Genomic DNA, 15,772 nt, shown 5'->3' with positions numbered 1-15,772 from the left:
ACTTGTGGCTGCGTGCGCGCGGTCAATTCAAATAAGAAAACGGTACGTTCCGATTTATCGAACAGGTACTTACAGCTCGTTCCTATTTACACAAGAGGTGCGCTATTGAAACATTTACTCGTTCACGAGTGTTAATGTAGGCCGGAATGTTAATGTGGGGTGAGTTTCAGGAAACAATTTCCCGGTTCATTAGATTATAGTTGGCAACCTATTGGTTTGGCTTACGGTATGGGTAAAACCACGCGAAAATATAATAAAGTCACTGTAAATTATCAGCTGCAAGAAACAAAAAACAACTCCTTTAGTCAAGTTTCCGTTTTCAGGACTCTTTCACCTGTGATGTTTTCTTTAGCGTAAAACGCATGCCTCGGTGTTGGTGGTTGGCTTTTCCATTTCGACGAGTTTTCATGTTTCGATAACACTTTTATGTCGATATTTATGTCGCACCGAAAGATAAAATAACCTTCCCAACATCGTATACTCGTGAGTTTCCGATATCTCGACCTCAACCTACATATAGCTATACGGCGAGAGCAGCTGCAGAGCTTCTTGTTTTTAATGAAAGAGAAAAAGTTGGAACGAGAGAAACGCGAAAACGCGGTGTTGGCACGTCAAGTCCCATTGGCCCAGCCGGATCCCCGAGAAAATCGATCGAGCACACTCCCTTCGATTTCTTTCCACCCTCCCTCCCCTGGGCTCGGCGAAAACACGCGCCCTGTCCTATTTTGCCGCATCCTTCGACGCTGGAATGTAACCTTTATTTGGTGAGACAAATCGCAAGTTGAACAAGTAATTGATACAGTTACCGGGACGCGATGGGGGTGTGCATTGGAGAAAACCAAAGTGTCTTTATTTAGCTTGATAAAATTGTCATTGTCTGGACTTTTTTAACGTGGCCGATAACAGTAGTAATGAAATAAAAAAAAGACCGATCACTGTATTCTTCAAATGGAAATCGAAATAAAGATTCTCGACATACTCGACTGTATGAAACGGAAAAAAAGAACTTTTTAATTTTAAACATAAATTAAAGTACCACGACAAACGAACCAAAGTTGAACTCGTTGTAATAATGAATATGACGATTATTTTCCAAACTACTCAATGCAAAGATGTAGCAAGGTGTTTTTTCAAGTTTATACTTCGCGTGAATTTACCTTGGCGATGAAAGCTCCCTTCTAAAGCTTCCCTGTAATACTTAGAGATGATTAATTATCGAATCCCCCCTCCCGACATGATTCACGCTCTTCGTGTCACCCTCCATACACAACCACGTATAGATAAATACAAAATATTTAAAACGAAGCCTGTACCCACCACAGTACAATGCCGCAATACGCATCCCCTGGTCGAAAGCTCGCGAGTAGGTGGGCCATGTCGCCCGGCATTCACGGTCGGCTCGCTCAGCTAGTGCCTGATAAAATGCGCTTGTCTCCCTCCTCCTCGACAACAGAAGCATCAAAAGTCTCGCCTACGCTTACCGGCGCACGTATATGTATACACACACGTTATACAAAGATAGACGGAACTTGCAAGCACACGAGCGCAAAGCCGGCCGCCGGGCTATTTTTACGGGCTCCGACGTTTATTTTCGGAACAGCCCTCTCGGCTATACTTACACGCTCTCCCCCCTGCTCTTATCCCCGAGCTCGTTGTTTTCGAAACTCGTCGGGGTGTCCGCGAATATATCTTCCTTCTTTCTTTTTCCTTTCTCTTTGTTGTTGTTGCTGTTTTTCTTTTTTTTTTTTTTTTTTTTTTTTTTTTTCCCTCTCCCCTACATATTAATCATAATGTGTACGGAATTAGACGCAGGTGGTGTTATTTTCGGGCCACAGCCGAGGTGTGTTCTGTACAATGCGGCGTGACTTGCTCCCCTTTTCTCTCCTTATGCGTGCGGACGCGCGTGTGCGAGGGTAGGGTATCTCTGACGCTGTTTATTTTTAATGCCACCGACAGGTTTTTTTTGTTTTTTTTTTTGTTTTCGGTAGTCCACGTATATTGTTTTATTGGAGATCCCTCGATAATCAAAAATCTTCCGGACAATTTTGGTACGCGACAAAAGAAAAAGCTCATGTGTAAGGCCGAGCTTTTACAGCTTTCCCGCGTTACGAGTGTCAAAACAAATCAACGTTGGAGCATCGTCGTGTGTACGTCCGCGGCAAAACATCCTCGCGTTCGTGTGGTAATTGAACGTTCAAAGAAAAGCAAACAGGACACTTGGACGATTAGTTTGCGTGTATGCGCGCAATCGATGGTGTTGTGGGAAAGGGAGAGAAAAATGTTGGGAAAAACACCCTTGCATAGCTCAGTTGGAGGGGGAAAACAATTTTTACGGCTTTTCCGGAGCCATCGGCAAAGTTTCGTCGGCGTGTCATCATCTCGAGCTCATGTATACGAGGCTGGCCTTGATGCTTTTTGAGATATGTATGTTCCAATGTGAGCAAGGAATAGACAGACATTAGGAATTATTGGTGCTCCCATGGGTAAAATGAATTGCAGTTGTTTGGGAGGGAATTGAGGTGGGATTAATGCAGTCGATTAGTTTTCGTTACCAGGCGTAAAAGCATCTTAGTTAAAGTAATGACTTTTTTTTATTTTTGCAGAATCGTATAAAATTTATTTTTCTACAAATTTTTTTTTTTTCGTGAATCTGGTAAATTAACAAATAGGTATTATCAATTTAAATGTAACGTAAATCAAATCGACACAACAAAGTGAATTGTTTTACACTGTCTCTCCTCCCTCCAAGTGGATGTATGTGTACAATATTGGCGTAATTTCAAATGGCAACGCTTTTATAGACATAACATCGAAAATAAATCAAGCGATACACGAACAACAAACATTATAACTCTCTCGTCTAGAGATCGTTTGTCAAAGAGATGAAGCTTTGAGAAACAAAAATTGTGTACTTGTGCCTATGAAAAAATCATTACTCAATAGTAAGTTTTTATAAATCGCTTCACTTGCACAGAGTACAAACAACCAAGAAACCGTCAACAACACCAGACAGACGTGGCCAAGTGTTGATATAACAAGAAGGTAGGCCCATAATAATTGTAGGAATGTACAATTTTGCTGGAAAAATGAGCACGAGATGAAAATAAACCCCATAAGGTATATATTATACCCTTACACAAAGGCGGTATGTAACAGTGGCGGGTTAAGTGAGGAAGGGCAGCCGCGTACAGCTCGATTCTATTCGGGACGGAGCTTTGGTCGAGCGCCAGCTCTATTTTCGAAGGTGGGCAGGGCCCAATTGTCGACTCGCGAGCGCTAATTCCGTCGAGTACGAGTGGGGGTGGAAAGTTCTCCTTTGTGTTTTCGTTCCATCTCTCTTTTACATTTCGGTCAATTTTTTTTTTTTTTTTTCTCTCTCTCCTCCTACGTGTTTAAGACCTCCTCGCGATAAATCCAATTACCCTATACGCCTCGAATTTTTTTCCCGAAATACGCGCTTCAATGTTATATTAAAAGCGCGTATATTTACCAACATAGCCCGTCCGTATTTTGGAATCCACGAGAGGCCGCGCTATTCGTCTCTCTCCTCTCCAGAGCACAGGGCGCTATAAATATTCCTCGGGGGCTCTATTTCGGAAGTGCCGCGTAGCAAGGGACCGAATGATGTATATTTTCAGTCTCGTACGCGTATAAATGTATGAGGAAGGGCACCTTGCCAATTGGAAAAAAGAAAAATTTCCTCGCGAATCGCGTCAATAAAAATTCACAAAACGCTGCTCCGCCCCTCAATGGGTATACACGCACGCAACTTTTTATTCTGTGCTCGATACACCGAAGCAATAAAAAAAAAAGCGCGAGCAGCCTAATAATATTCTCGGGAGGATGTACAACGAGCCGTGGCAGGGAGTCGGGCGCTCGCGCCAAAGGTCACCCCGGATAGAACGCAAAGATATTGCACACACACATACACGCCGAGCTCAAGCGAGAGGGGCGGCGTGGCGGGTGGCGCCTCTATTAATAGACCATACCCGAGCCACCGCCCAGCCCTCGTATCTCCCGTCCTCTCTCTCACCCACCCACTGAAACCTCTGCTCTAAAAATAGCTACTCGCGATTTCGCTACCGCTGCCACTGCTATACGTTACGTTGCTTGCTGTACCGTACAAAGCTACACGCTTTTTCTTCCTCTCTTTCTTTTTCCCCCCTTCATTTTTCTTCTTCTAATTTGCTTCGGGAGTCAGTTTGTCATCGTTTGTATACAACCCTTTCGAGCCAAAAGTTTTTCACAATTGATGTGTACTTACATACGCTTTTTTTTTTTTTTTTTTCTCTCGGCCTTTTGTTTCATAATGGTATGTTTGCTAACTGGATTTTCGTATTGACAAATCTGAGTGGTGAAGCGTCTTTTTTTAACGCAAAATGTATACACAGGACACCTCGATCTGGAAACGCCATTTCAAATTGAAATTACGATTCGACCTGAATGAGAGTGGAATGATAAAAATTATACGTAACACATCCTGTTCAACTGTGACTTTTCAATCGGTTCCAATCGATCATCCCGTGTCAAATCATTGGTACCCATATATCAGTCGGCAATTTTCGGCGCCTCGCCACTAGAGTACACCCATAACACGTGCAGTGTGTGAAATCCCTTCTGGAATAGAAAGCTCGGAATAGACGCGCTTCGTATTTCGAGCGATTTTTTTTTTTTTTTTTTTCCTATCCTCCGTGGGTCTGTGCGAGCTGTCTTTTGATTTGTAAAAATAGTCGAGGCTTCGTCGGATTGCCGGCAATAATGGCCAATCCGGGCGGAAGAAGTTTTTGTTTTGGTGTCAATTACTTATTCTTCGGATCTAACAGTTCACCTAAATTAAGAAGAATGTTCAATTAAAAAAAAGAATGGGTGAGCACACACGCAGCCTCTTTTGTTGATACACATCTATTCTACTTTTTTTTTTAGTGAATGTACACACGTGTGGCAAAATGCGCGCTGCGGTGAGAATCAGGACAGAACGAGCGAGCCACCCGACAAGTGGGACGCCCAAAATACACCCAAGCACTTGTGCATCGCATGCACCATCGCCGTATACCACGGGCTAATTTATGCGCTGTTTATTCCGCTGTATACGGACGCCTTGCTCCCCCCTGCTCTTTTCGCACTCTCCCTCTTTAGATCTGTGTTTGTACATACAACGATAAAGATATATGCACGAGACTAGAGTTTATTCCTTGCTTTGGTTCATTTACATTTGGAGAAAATCAGAGTATACTTTTTTTTCCCCCCATGACTGTAATTTTGATGAAAGTAAAAAGACACGCTCAGTATCCTTGGAAAATATGTTATTTTGACATTTAAAGAGTTTCACGTGAACGAAAGAGTAGTACGATTGTTCTGAATTGTAATTATTCTGATGAAAACGCAGATAACCTTGTCGCACTTAGCTACCCCTTTTTTTTCAAGTCTCACTCCTTTTTAACCAAGAACCAAGAAAATTGCCCCCCCCCCTCCCTCCCGAAACGCTTGCGCGAAAACCGCGACCCCACGTAGCTTCTGACAGACAACTGTGCACGCCTCTGCTCCTTTTTTCCCTGTACCAATACCTCCATTGCCCCCTTTTTTTTCCCACCGTCGGCTTCCGCTCTCGCGTGTACTTGTCCGTAAAAGTCTCGCGCACAGGCTCGGCATGAGGTCGCGAGATATAAATACGCACACGTGCCCTTAAAAAGGGAGCAATATAACTCGTCGCTCCACTTTCGGGGCTAATCGACACGCCCCCCCCCCCTCCCGCACACAACGTATACACGGGTGTACGTACCCATTTGTTGGCCGGAACGTTATATTTTGGGCGAATAACCGCTGATACAACGAATTGGCGCGAGCACGCGAGCAACTCCTTCCTCGTTCGTTTTCAATCGCACGTGTGTCGCGAGAGGGCTTTGCGGCGAAAAATTATTTTTCCAGACGCTCGACAAAGAAAAGAAAAAAAAAAAAAAAAAAAGCGCGCGGAGGGCGCGAAAAAAGGAAAAGCAGTGCGCCGAGAGGAGAGGTCTCGCCGAGGCATTGACCCAGGAGTGCGGGCATGACGACGGCAGCTGCTGCAGCGAGTAGCGCTCCCACGATTTCGCGAGGGCTTTCGAAAAAAATAAAAGCTCGCGAAGAGGAAGCTTCGGCGGGGTAGGGGGGGGGATTTTGCGCGATAGTCTCGCACGCGGTGGGATGGAATTTCGGGGCTGCTCTCTTTGAGAGCTTTTTTAAAAATAGTTCGCTTCGAGAGTGTACGTACAAAAATATCCGAGTTGGAAATAAATGCCGGAGCACGTGTGAAAACAGGACTCGGGATATATATGTGTGAGTGTGTGGAAACATGCACCATCCATCTGCTGGAGACTTGGATCGGTTGAGGTATATATAATTACGTTGGTGGCTGTCACATGTACACAGCGAGATACACGATGTATATTGGAAGGATTAGATTTTTAATAGTAAGTGTCCAGAATTTTTTGGCGCTCGCACTTGTTGAACTTGCAGAATAAGAGACAGTGAAAAACTCGATGGAAAAATTTAAAATACTTTAGGTGCATTCATAAACATCTCGGTGTGCCTAATATCTTCTTTAAGCTATAATATACAATATCAGATTGTTCCGTCCAAACGACCCAAGTTGGCCACTTGATCTGAAATTGTTACTATCAACAGTCGGCTTGGTGCAACAAAGCTTTATAAAAAAAAAATTGCCATATAGTAGAGAGAGCAGAAAGGGTTGAACCCTGTATAGGACGCGATTAAGCATATTTCATATAAATAAGCATATTTCTCTTGTTCGTCTTAAGAATTGATACGGGTACAGGCTTTTACTTTGAAAAGTGTAAGGAACTACATGGTCGCGTCAAAGTAGTTACTACGGTAGAACTATTTTTTTTTTTTTTTTTTTTTTTTTCTTTATCAATAGATAATCAAGATGGATAAGAATTGTTTTGTTTACGTCGGGCACGCGGGAATGGTTGGAATTTTTGTTTGTTTGTTTGTTTTTTTAATGCGATATACGGCTCGAAATAGCCGAGGTGCCCGAGGCTTATCTGTATTAAAAATTCAAGCTCATTAAATATTACGGCCAGTTCTATTGATACCATCGGTCGTGGGGGACTATTTCTGTTGGACGTATAGCTCATAATCGAGAAAGAAATCATTTTTTAACGAGGCTCGAGAAGAATGTGGGCCCAGTCGAATCAATTTTCAACTCTGGATAATGACGATAATTTTCGATAATACCTACATCGTACCCTCGGAAAAGTGGGTCAAATTTCTTTATGAGCTTCCTCATGCGATTGTCATTTTTATTGCAAAAGAAAAATCCAAAGATTTCAAGAAATGATAAGTTAGAAAGATGCGTTGGCCAACAAAAAACAAAGTCCTTCGGCAATACCGATATGGGTCACGAGAGGAGCGTATACGTGTATACGCCAAACTTGGAACGAGATCTATGTCACGTCCACCGCCTGTGGAGTAAATTTTTAACGTTTATCGAACCGCATTATCTCGCGATTGAGAGTCATTATTTTTTATCAAAAGAAGCAATTTTAAATATTACACGAGCAGTATCATAGTATCATTTTTTTTTTTTATCGCGTACAGCGTTTTACAACTCGCGTGGCCGCGTATACAATCGTATATAATATATGTAACGATACACGGAACACAAACGCTCGACAACAATAACAAAATAAATCAGAATCAGCCGCCACGATAGCGGTCCCCCTGTTTCACGTGGATGCGCGCGTGTGTGTGTATTATGAAAAATATAAGAAAACGGGAGCGCATTGTTGTCGGGTGTCGGTAGCCGGGATCGCGTTGTACTTTCGTGGAAGCAGCGGAGGGAGGGGGAGATAGCGGCGAAGCGGTGGCGAGCACAAAAAGGGCACCAACTAGACGGGCTTCGACCGATAAGACGGGCGTATGGAGCGGCTTCCGCCACACAGTGTACTTTGCATATACTGTTTTCCAGCCCACGTGCATCCGATTTCGCGGGGCCCGGCGAGGAGGAGTTTTTTTTTTTTTTTTTTTTTCTTTATCCTCGTCGGACATCCGCCGAATGGTTTTCAAAGCTAGTGGGTACACGATTGTTAATCAATTGCCACTGCGTATGGTTTTTTGTACTATTAAAACCACGTGCTACGTCAATTCAACTTGATGTCATTTGTTTTCGTATAAGTATACGTACGAGTCGTTCTATATTATTTTGCAATCGATGCTCTTTATTTACTTCACGACGCCACGGGTTTTTGAACCAAACATATAGTATACCTTCCTCTCGCACGAGGACCGACTTGACAAGTATACCCATTTTTCTGTCTCGAGGGTCTTACCTATAGGTCTTGTATTTGGTATGTTATTATTCCCTCTACTTGATACAAGGATGCACGGATGTAATGGGGTAGAAAACTTCCCGACAACAGTCGCAGTGATGTAGCGTATTTGTTACCAAATGGGTATTGTAATAATAGATACATAATCTTTCACGTGACGGACGATTGTTTAATCGCTCTTTCGAAAAATAAATGAAGTGGCGTACACTGTAATCATCCTCCTGATAAAACTGTAATGATAAAAGCCTTAAAAAGAAAAAAAATTAAGTAGAATTTTTTTATCCAAATGAAGCAATAATTTATAAATAGAAGCTCTTTTTTAGCGAAAGGTATTTATCACCGTGTACGCGTTTATTACGCCGGGGTCTTGCGTGATGTACCTATCCTGGGATTATACTTACCTAATGACAACGTATACAATATGACGTTACGAAATCGTTAGCTCGATAATAATAGTATACCCTCCACGTATAAAAGTGTGCACATCGTTTGAACGAAAAGCCGGGACGTGGACAATAGCCCTTCGATTGGTTACAGCGTATACATCTGCCACTGATACGATTACGCGACACTAATCAATACACGTTGTGTCCATCCATTGGCGAGGTCATTGAAATTTTCCGCTTGTCCAGCTATTTCGGTACTGCATGGCGTACTAACTGGAAGGGAAGATGTACGACTCGTGTACCTACATACGCGATTATCAGCCTTCGGATTGCAGGACACAACAGGTAATGTATACACACCCGTATGGTTTCGACAACTCCTTGACGCAATCTACAGATATTTGGGCGAAAAATCGCCCCCACCGATATTTCTCCTGACCACCTCTGGCGATGCGATTGTCGAATCGGCTACTTTGAGAAACAAAAAGTACTCGTATTTTTGTAGCAAAGGGTGCCAAGTACTCGTCCACACCCCCTCGGCTTATTTGTTCGCCGAGCCGAATGAAAAAGGCGCGTACGCGTCCACTCGGGTCCGAGAGCCTCAGGAGTTTTACGATCGCGTAGCAGCTGTATGCGCTACGTCTTTGACATTGGAGTGTTACGTCAGCAGTGTAAAACACTCTGACGTTTCGCGGCCGAGAGTTGAAATCTTCCGGCTCGTGTCTCGTTGCTGCTCGTATACTGTCATTACATGTCACGTGTCACGTGTAAGGTGATGGGTGCCCACCGCGGTGACAGAGCTTTTCTTTTCTTTCTTTTTTGTCTTTCACTTTTTGCATCCTTGCTTATGGATACCTACTTCCCCCGTTGCTGCTCGTTATTTTCGCTAATTGACGCTAACGCGACGCAATACGGCTGCTTTTATTGCTTATGTGCGTTGGCTCTGTATTCATACCATAACGCGTACAGAGTTAACGACGAAGGAATGCGACGTCGCGTACATAACACGTTGAGCTTTTTTTTTTCCATTGATTGCGCGAGCATAGGGTAATGTGCACCGAAAGGTTACGCGTATTGCAGTAAAAATAGAAGCCCCTTTTTGTCGTCGCGAATCGATGAAGAATTCCCGGCAGGGAAAATTTTGTCGTCGGGGTATAGCAAACGTATAGGTATAGGTGACTCTGCGTATACAGGTGCGTCATGGGGAATTTATTTTTCTCCCCCATTGATATGCGGCTCTTGGCTTGATCGTTAGTTTTTGCGACTGTATGTTGGCTTGGATTCTTATTACAACTGAGAAACAAAAGAAAAAACGTAGGCACTACAAAGTTCGGCATATTGTTTGTCCCAATGAAATGGTGGTTAGCGTTTCACCAAGAGTGAAAGAGGGGGAAGAAAGGAAAAAAAAAGGTCCAAAGGAACTTGACCTACATTTATGGGGATTGAAAATAAAACCCGTTCGTTATAGAAGCGAGGATTGTGTACGAGCCACGGGGCTGCAACGAAAATCGCATTGGGAGAAAAAGAAAAGAGACGAAACGAAGAAAACCACCTTGTCGCGCGAGATGTAGCGCAACCCATCGACCACTCCAACATCATACGATTAAACGCTTGGGTGTACGTATACAGAACACACACGCGTATATGTACCTTCCTCTCGTGCATGCACCTCCTCTTCCTCCATGACACCAACTCTCTGGGTATCCGTGTACATATGGATGGCATACACATATAGTCAAGCTCGTAAAAAAGCTTGTACGACGTTGGCTATGGAAAAGAATTGACTTGTATAAAGTGCTATTGGTTATTGAAACGAGCTTGCGCGTCACACAAGTATGTTGCGACAACTAGCACGATTACAGTCCGATTACGAGTCCACGTGTGATTTTTGATGAATTTCGGCGAACCGCAAGCTCTAACGGTATGGCTGCAAGCTCTCGCCTTTTCTCAATCAACCCTCTGGCAAAGTTGTTTCCTTTTTCTTCGCAAGATCGGCAAAAAAAAATATGAAAGCTCCACACGTGCTCGCGTAGAATCGATTTTTCGCAGACCCGTCCGTGTACGTCTCTCTCTCTCGCTCGTATATACGCACGTATACACAATACCACGAGTCTAAAGTCTAAAAATAGACCGAGGCGAGTCTGCAGGCCGCTCTCTCCCGTTCATGATTCCCAGCTCGAACGTTTGGAGGCGCTCGCAAGCTCTCTTTTCTTCCTCCCTCCCCCGCAACCCTCTCGCGTACAATATATCTTGCACGAGTGTGTGACCACGGACACACACACACACACAAGGAGCGCGCGCGCCCGTAAAAAGCCGAGCAGCGAGGGCATGCGTAAAGCACCCGCGACGTGTGTATATTATACACGAAGCGAAACGGAGATAGAAAGGCAGTGGTTCGGTCGCCTCCTCCTCCTCCTCCTCCTCCTCCTCCTCTTCGTCGACTGGGTTGGCTTTGGTCGCGGCTCAGTTCTCAGTTTGCGCTCCTTCGCGCCTCCACTGTAAGCTTGGCAGTACAATACAGTATCCAGTCTCGGTGTGTAATATTACCAAAAGAAACGAGTTTATCGTAATTTATTTAGTCCACTGGTTTTTTTACGTGTGCACGGATATAATACGTGCCAATAATTGTTGCCGATACCCATGTGGATTACACTTTGAGCGTGCGTTCGTTAAACTCGCGAGGCCGATCTCTCTGCGCTTCGAGTGTAGCTTCTCTGACAGTTCGAGAGTGTGCTCCGAAACCGTACGAGCTGCATGGCCCAACATTTTACATTACAGTAAAAAGCAGCTGGTTACTCGTGTTATCACGATGATCATATAAAATTGGATCATTATCTTTTATCGTTAACGCTGGGCGTTGCTCCCCCCGTACATGTATGATATATCTCGATGATACCAAGTACACAGTGCGCGCGTGTCACGTAAAAGCGCGACGATGCTGCTCCCGATCTTTTTGTCGTAACTCGATCAGTGCAGTTATACTTACTTCAGTGCGGTTGTTGTCACGCTACGTGCGTGCGTGTGTAACATATATACACGTATACGCACTCTCTCCCAGGCTGGAATTTTCAACGGAGGAGGAGCACACGCACGATATATTATAACCAACGCACGGACGAGCCATCAGGAGATTCGCGTGCCATTGGCTGGTGTATACACCCTCTTTTCGGTCTTTACCTTCGGTGAAGCTCTTTTTGTGAATACCCTTTTTTTTTTTTTTTTTTTTTTTTTTTTTTTTTTTTTTTTTTCGTTTTCCACTCAGGCCACCTTCCTCCTCCTCCTCCTCCTCCTCTTCCGACTTGCTGGGTGTGCTGAGCTTCAGCTGCAGGAACGGGATATAGAGAGCAGGTAAATTGATGATGCAAGCGAGTCGCGCGCTCTTACGATTATATACATATATACATGTGCAGGGGGGGGACAGAAATTGAAGAATGTGCTGTACTATCATATACCACCTATCTACGTTTATACAAACATACGATGCATGTGTCGTGTATAAACCATCGTTTTTTTTTTTTTTTTCCATCATTGGCTGCGTCCTCCACGGAGGAATTATTTTTACACCACGTATTCAATAATCTACAACGAGGTTTCTGTAAAAATAATTGAATAGTTGCGGCCAACACAAATCATCAGAATAGCGAGGGATTGATGTTGGCATCCAAATATCGCGAGCGTGTAATTATGCCGTGTGTACAGAGAGAAAAGAGTTTCGTCGGCGGCACATTAGCGCAGAATTGACGATTAAAAATTGATATCCATGCGGGGAACGATCCGCGTATAACATATTTATATACGTATGGATAAATGTTTTATTTACATAAAAGCTGTACTCTTGTAGGGGTGGTATGCGTGTTTGGAAAGGACGAAAAAGCTCGACTTGATTACGTATAATAATACACGCGCGTGTGTTTATTATTTCTTCTTCCTTTTTTTTTTGTTTTTTTTTTTTTTACTTCTATATACAAACATCAGCGCACGACCTCCAAACAAATTTATCGACCCGCAAACAAAAAGTAATTTAACAAAAAGGACTACACTTTCTTGCCGCGTTTGTTCATCCACGCATCGGAACATGTATACGGTTTACAACCTAGTACAGACCACACTTTGGTCACACAATGGCCCCCGAAACCACTGCTCTCATCTTGATTTTGTTATAATCTCTTCAGAGAGAAGGGGGGGGGGAAATTCATCGAGCCGACAGACTGGCGACGCCGACGATCGAGCGGAGAGAAAGAGAGAGACGGGGAAAAAGGTTAAATTTAACCAAAAGCGTCGCGAATTTCTCGAGAGCCGAATTTAAAGATTCATCACGAGGGAGTCCCGCGCGTCCACGTTTGTCGCTCTTATGTATTATACACACATTTGCCTACATATAGGTATACACCCCCTCGAGCGCGTCCTCGACTCTCCGCCTGAATTTTTGATCGCTCGCCGTCTGACTCTAATTTATTTTCTTCTCCGCCAACAACAACGCGCACGTATATATATCCACGCTTCTGCCAAACTTGGCGTCGTCGTCGTTGTTGTTGTTGTTGTTTGTGCGGACGTCAAATTCTCTTTTTTTTCTTCTTGTTATAAATAACGGAAAAAAAAAAAAAAAAAAAAGATTCCATGCGCTATATTTGTACGAATAATCGCGGTCACCAGCAGTCTTGGGTTTGTGATGACGATATATCGCGGTGTTTTCCCTTTTATAGCTGCTGAGTGGGGGTCTACACTGTAACTTTATTGTTACAAAAATTTATATTATTATTAGTACGAGCGTGTCGAGGAATTCCTCGAGATGTGCTCTGGATTAAACTTTCAACTGCATGTACCGTATCTACGCTTTAGTTTCATTAATGTGATAGCGATTTCCATTGACGACGACACACGTTTGATGAGTAAATGAGTTCAAATGAGTGTACCTGCCCCCAAGTTTTTTGCACGTGCATCAACAAACGTCAGATGAGAAGAGCAAACATTCAACGAAACGAGGCTTGAGTGGCTATACTGCACGGCTCGTAGCATCGTTGCACGGGAGACGGGAACTGCAAATTTTTCGCGCATACATCTCGCATTTGCACGACAAAGTCATTCCCGGAAGTTAAATTATTCATTCCTTCTAACGAGACAATCATTCGCGCTTTCTTTGAAACGATTACCGCGGAATTCTCCACTGATTGGTTATTGATCCACGAAAGTACATCGTTGGTATCATTATCATGTCTTGATGAATTTTTCGTCCAAGTTTATCCAAGAAACCGAATTTTTTCAACTTTTTCTGATTCTTTGCGCGATATTGATCAGCATATCAGTATTTCGTATATCAGTAGTTTGTTAATGATGCTCCGAAGGTGTACTTTTTTTTATTTTAGTAAACCATTAACATGAGTGATTTTTTTTTTCTTTTTCTTAGACTGACAGTGAGTGTACTTTTCTCACTTAAGGTTACTGTGCAGGAAAAAATATCATATTTCGAAATTAACTGATAAGCACTTGTAATCTATTGACAAAAACAACAAGTTAACATAAAAATAAACTTTATCGTATGTGCTGAATGAAAATAAAAGGTTGTGCCATATTGTATTGGTTGTTACAATTCGAATTTAATTTTGTAAGACTTATTTTACTGCTTGATCGATTTATATTTATGTGGATGTGTGATTAGAAGCCTTGGGTACAATTATTCTATGAATTTTTTAACACTATTAAAAAAAAAAAATTTTCTTGAAATAAGTGATTTTTTTATTGCTATTTGTTAAGTATCCGTGTCTAAGTCTGGTAATTAGTTAAAATTTAAACACAACCCACGCTACCGTACAAAATTCTTTATCGAAATCGTTCACAGTAATTCTACATAAAACTGTTTAACGAGTAAAAAGTAATTGATAAAGATTATAATGCTTTATCGAGAATGTTTTCCATTAATTAATTATATTTATATTTATAATGTATATATTAACTGACTTTAATGGTGAAGACGAAACGATACTTTTTTTTTACCGTACAATCATCACCTGAACAACGTAGTTTTATTGAGTTCCCATTCGTAAAATATTAACGAGTGTATTTGCATAAAAGTATACTTTATGCTTTTTATCGATATAATTTTATAGACACTGAATCACCTAAATCCCGAGAAGCAAACTTCATCTTAAAAAACTGTTAATTAAAAGAGTAGTAATATCACCGGAGCGTCTTGAAACAAACCCACCTCTTTGTATTTGCTGGTTCTTTGAACCTGTATAATCATCCAAATCAACAAAGTATATACATGTCTGAAGTACTCAAACATGTGTAAAAGAAAAATAGAGGGGAGACAGAGGAAACAATGCAAAAACGAGGTAAGCATCGCATTGCTCAACCTTTTTTGCACTTACCCAACGTCGTTCGTTACCCCCTTCCTTTCCGTTGCTGTTATTATTGGTATATATTATACGCTTGATACACGGACTCGATGCCGAACCGAAACGGAACACCTGTTGGGAGCTCTGTACAGCTCGTGAGAAGAGTCCCGCGATACTCATGTAGAGACGCGCGTACAATACCTACGTACAAGAATCGATTGCACACGCGATGCAAGTACCTTACCTGTACGCGAGGAAATTGCATATGGGGTGTGCATTGCAGATCGCATAGCTCGCGTATACTTATAGCTCCATAGAGTCTTTACTTATTCATCGTTCTTTTCTCGAGTGCACGACACGCTCCCCTAGACGTTGATGTTATATACTTGTGTTTCTTCATTCCTTACTTGGAGCCATCATTGAGATTAGATGTGTAGAGAGTCTCTAGGTATACATTTTATGATGTATTTCATTTTTTTCATATACATACATATATTATTTAAATAGAGAGCAAACAGGTCGAGAGGATGTTAACTCGTTGTTGGTAAACAAAAACGGATACCCCACTGCTAATACACCCGTTGTTTTGATACTTGGATTGGAGTATTTTCTTATCACTCAGCCCTTATCATTGTTAAACGCCAAATTCGTCCCTGGGTCATTAAAGCTTTTTCTTGTCCCTGATTTGCACCGATTCCCAGGCTTCGGACTGGCAGTTTATTTT

The 15,772-nt window shown here is 42.5% G+C and overlaps 1 protein-coding gene across 4 annotated transcripts in view; it reads left to right on the top strand.

The window, feature by feature from the left end:
- The window catches only part of HDAC4 (histone deacetylase 4), a 68,424-nt gene that overhangs the window by 13,046 nt on the left and 39,606 nt on the right, over window positions 1-15,772 (top strand). For 2 of the 4 annotated variants that reach the window (XM_023389696.2, XM_014356379.2), the window contains exon 1: window positions 11,983-12,061. The exons of the other annotated variants lie outside the window; for them this stretch is intronic. The gene's annotated coding sequence lies outside the window, so the exon portion shown is untranslated. Of the gene's footprint in view, window positions 1-11,982; window positions 12,062-15,772 lie in introns of those variants that run through there. 4 annotated transcript variants of the gene reach the window in all.

The sequence above is a fragment of the Copidosoma floridanum genome, unplaced genomic scaffold (genome assembly GCF_036245765.1).
Source record: "Copidosoma floridanum isolate Cflo_tuat_1 unplaced genomic scaffold, Cflo_Japanese_pri ptg000029l, whole genome shotgun sequence".
In the NCBI taxonomy this organism is placed as follows: domain Eukaryota; kingdom Metazoa; phylum Arthropoda; class Insecta; order Hymenoptera; family Encyrtidae; genus Copidosoma; species Copidosoma floridanum.
Note: the sequence above shows the minus strand (reverse complement) of the source record. Positions and strands in the feature narration are given on the sequence as shown.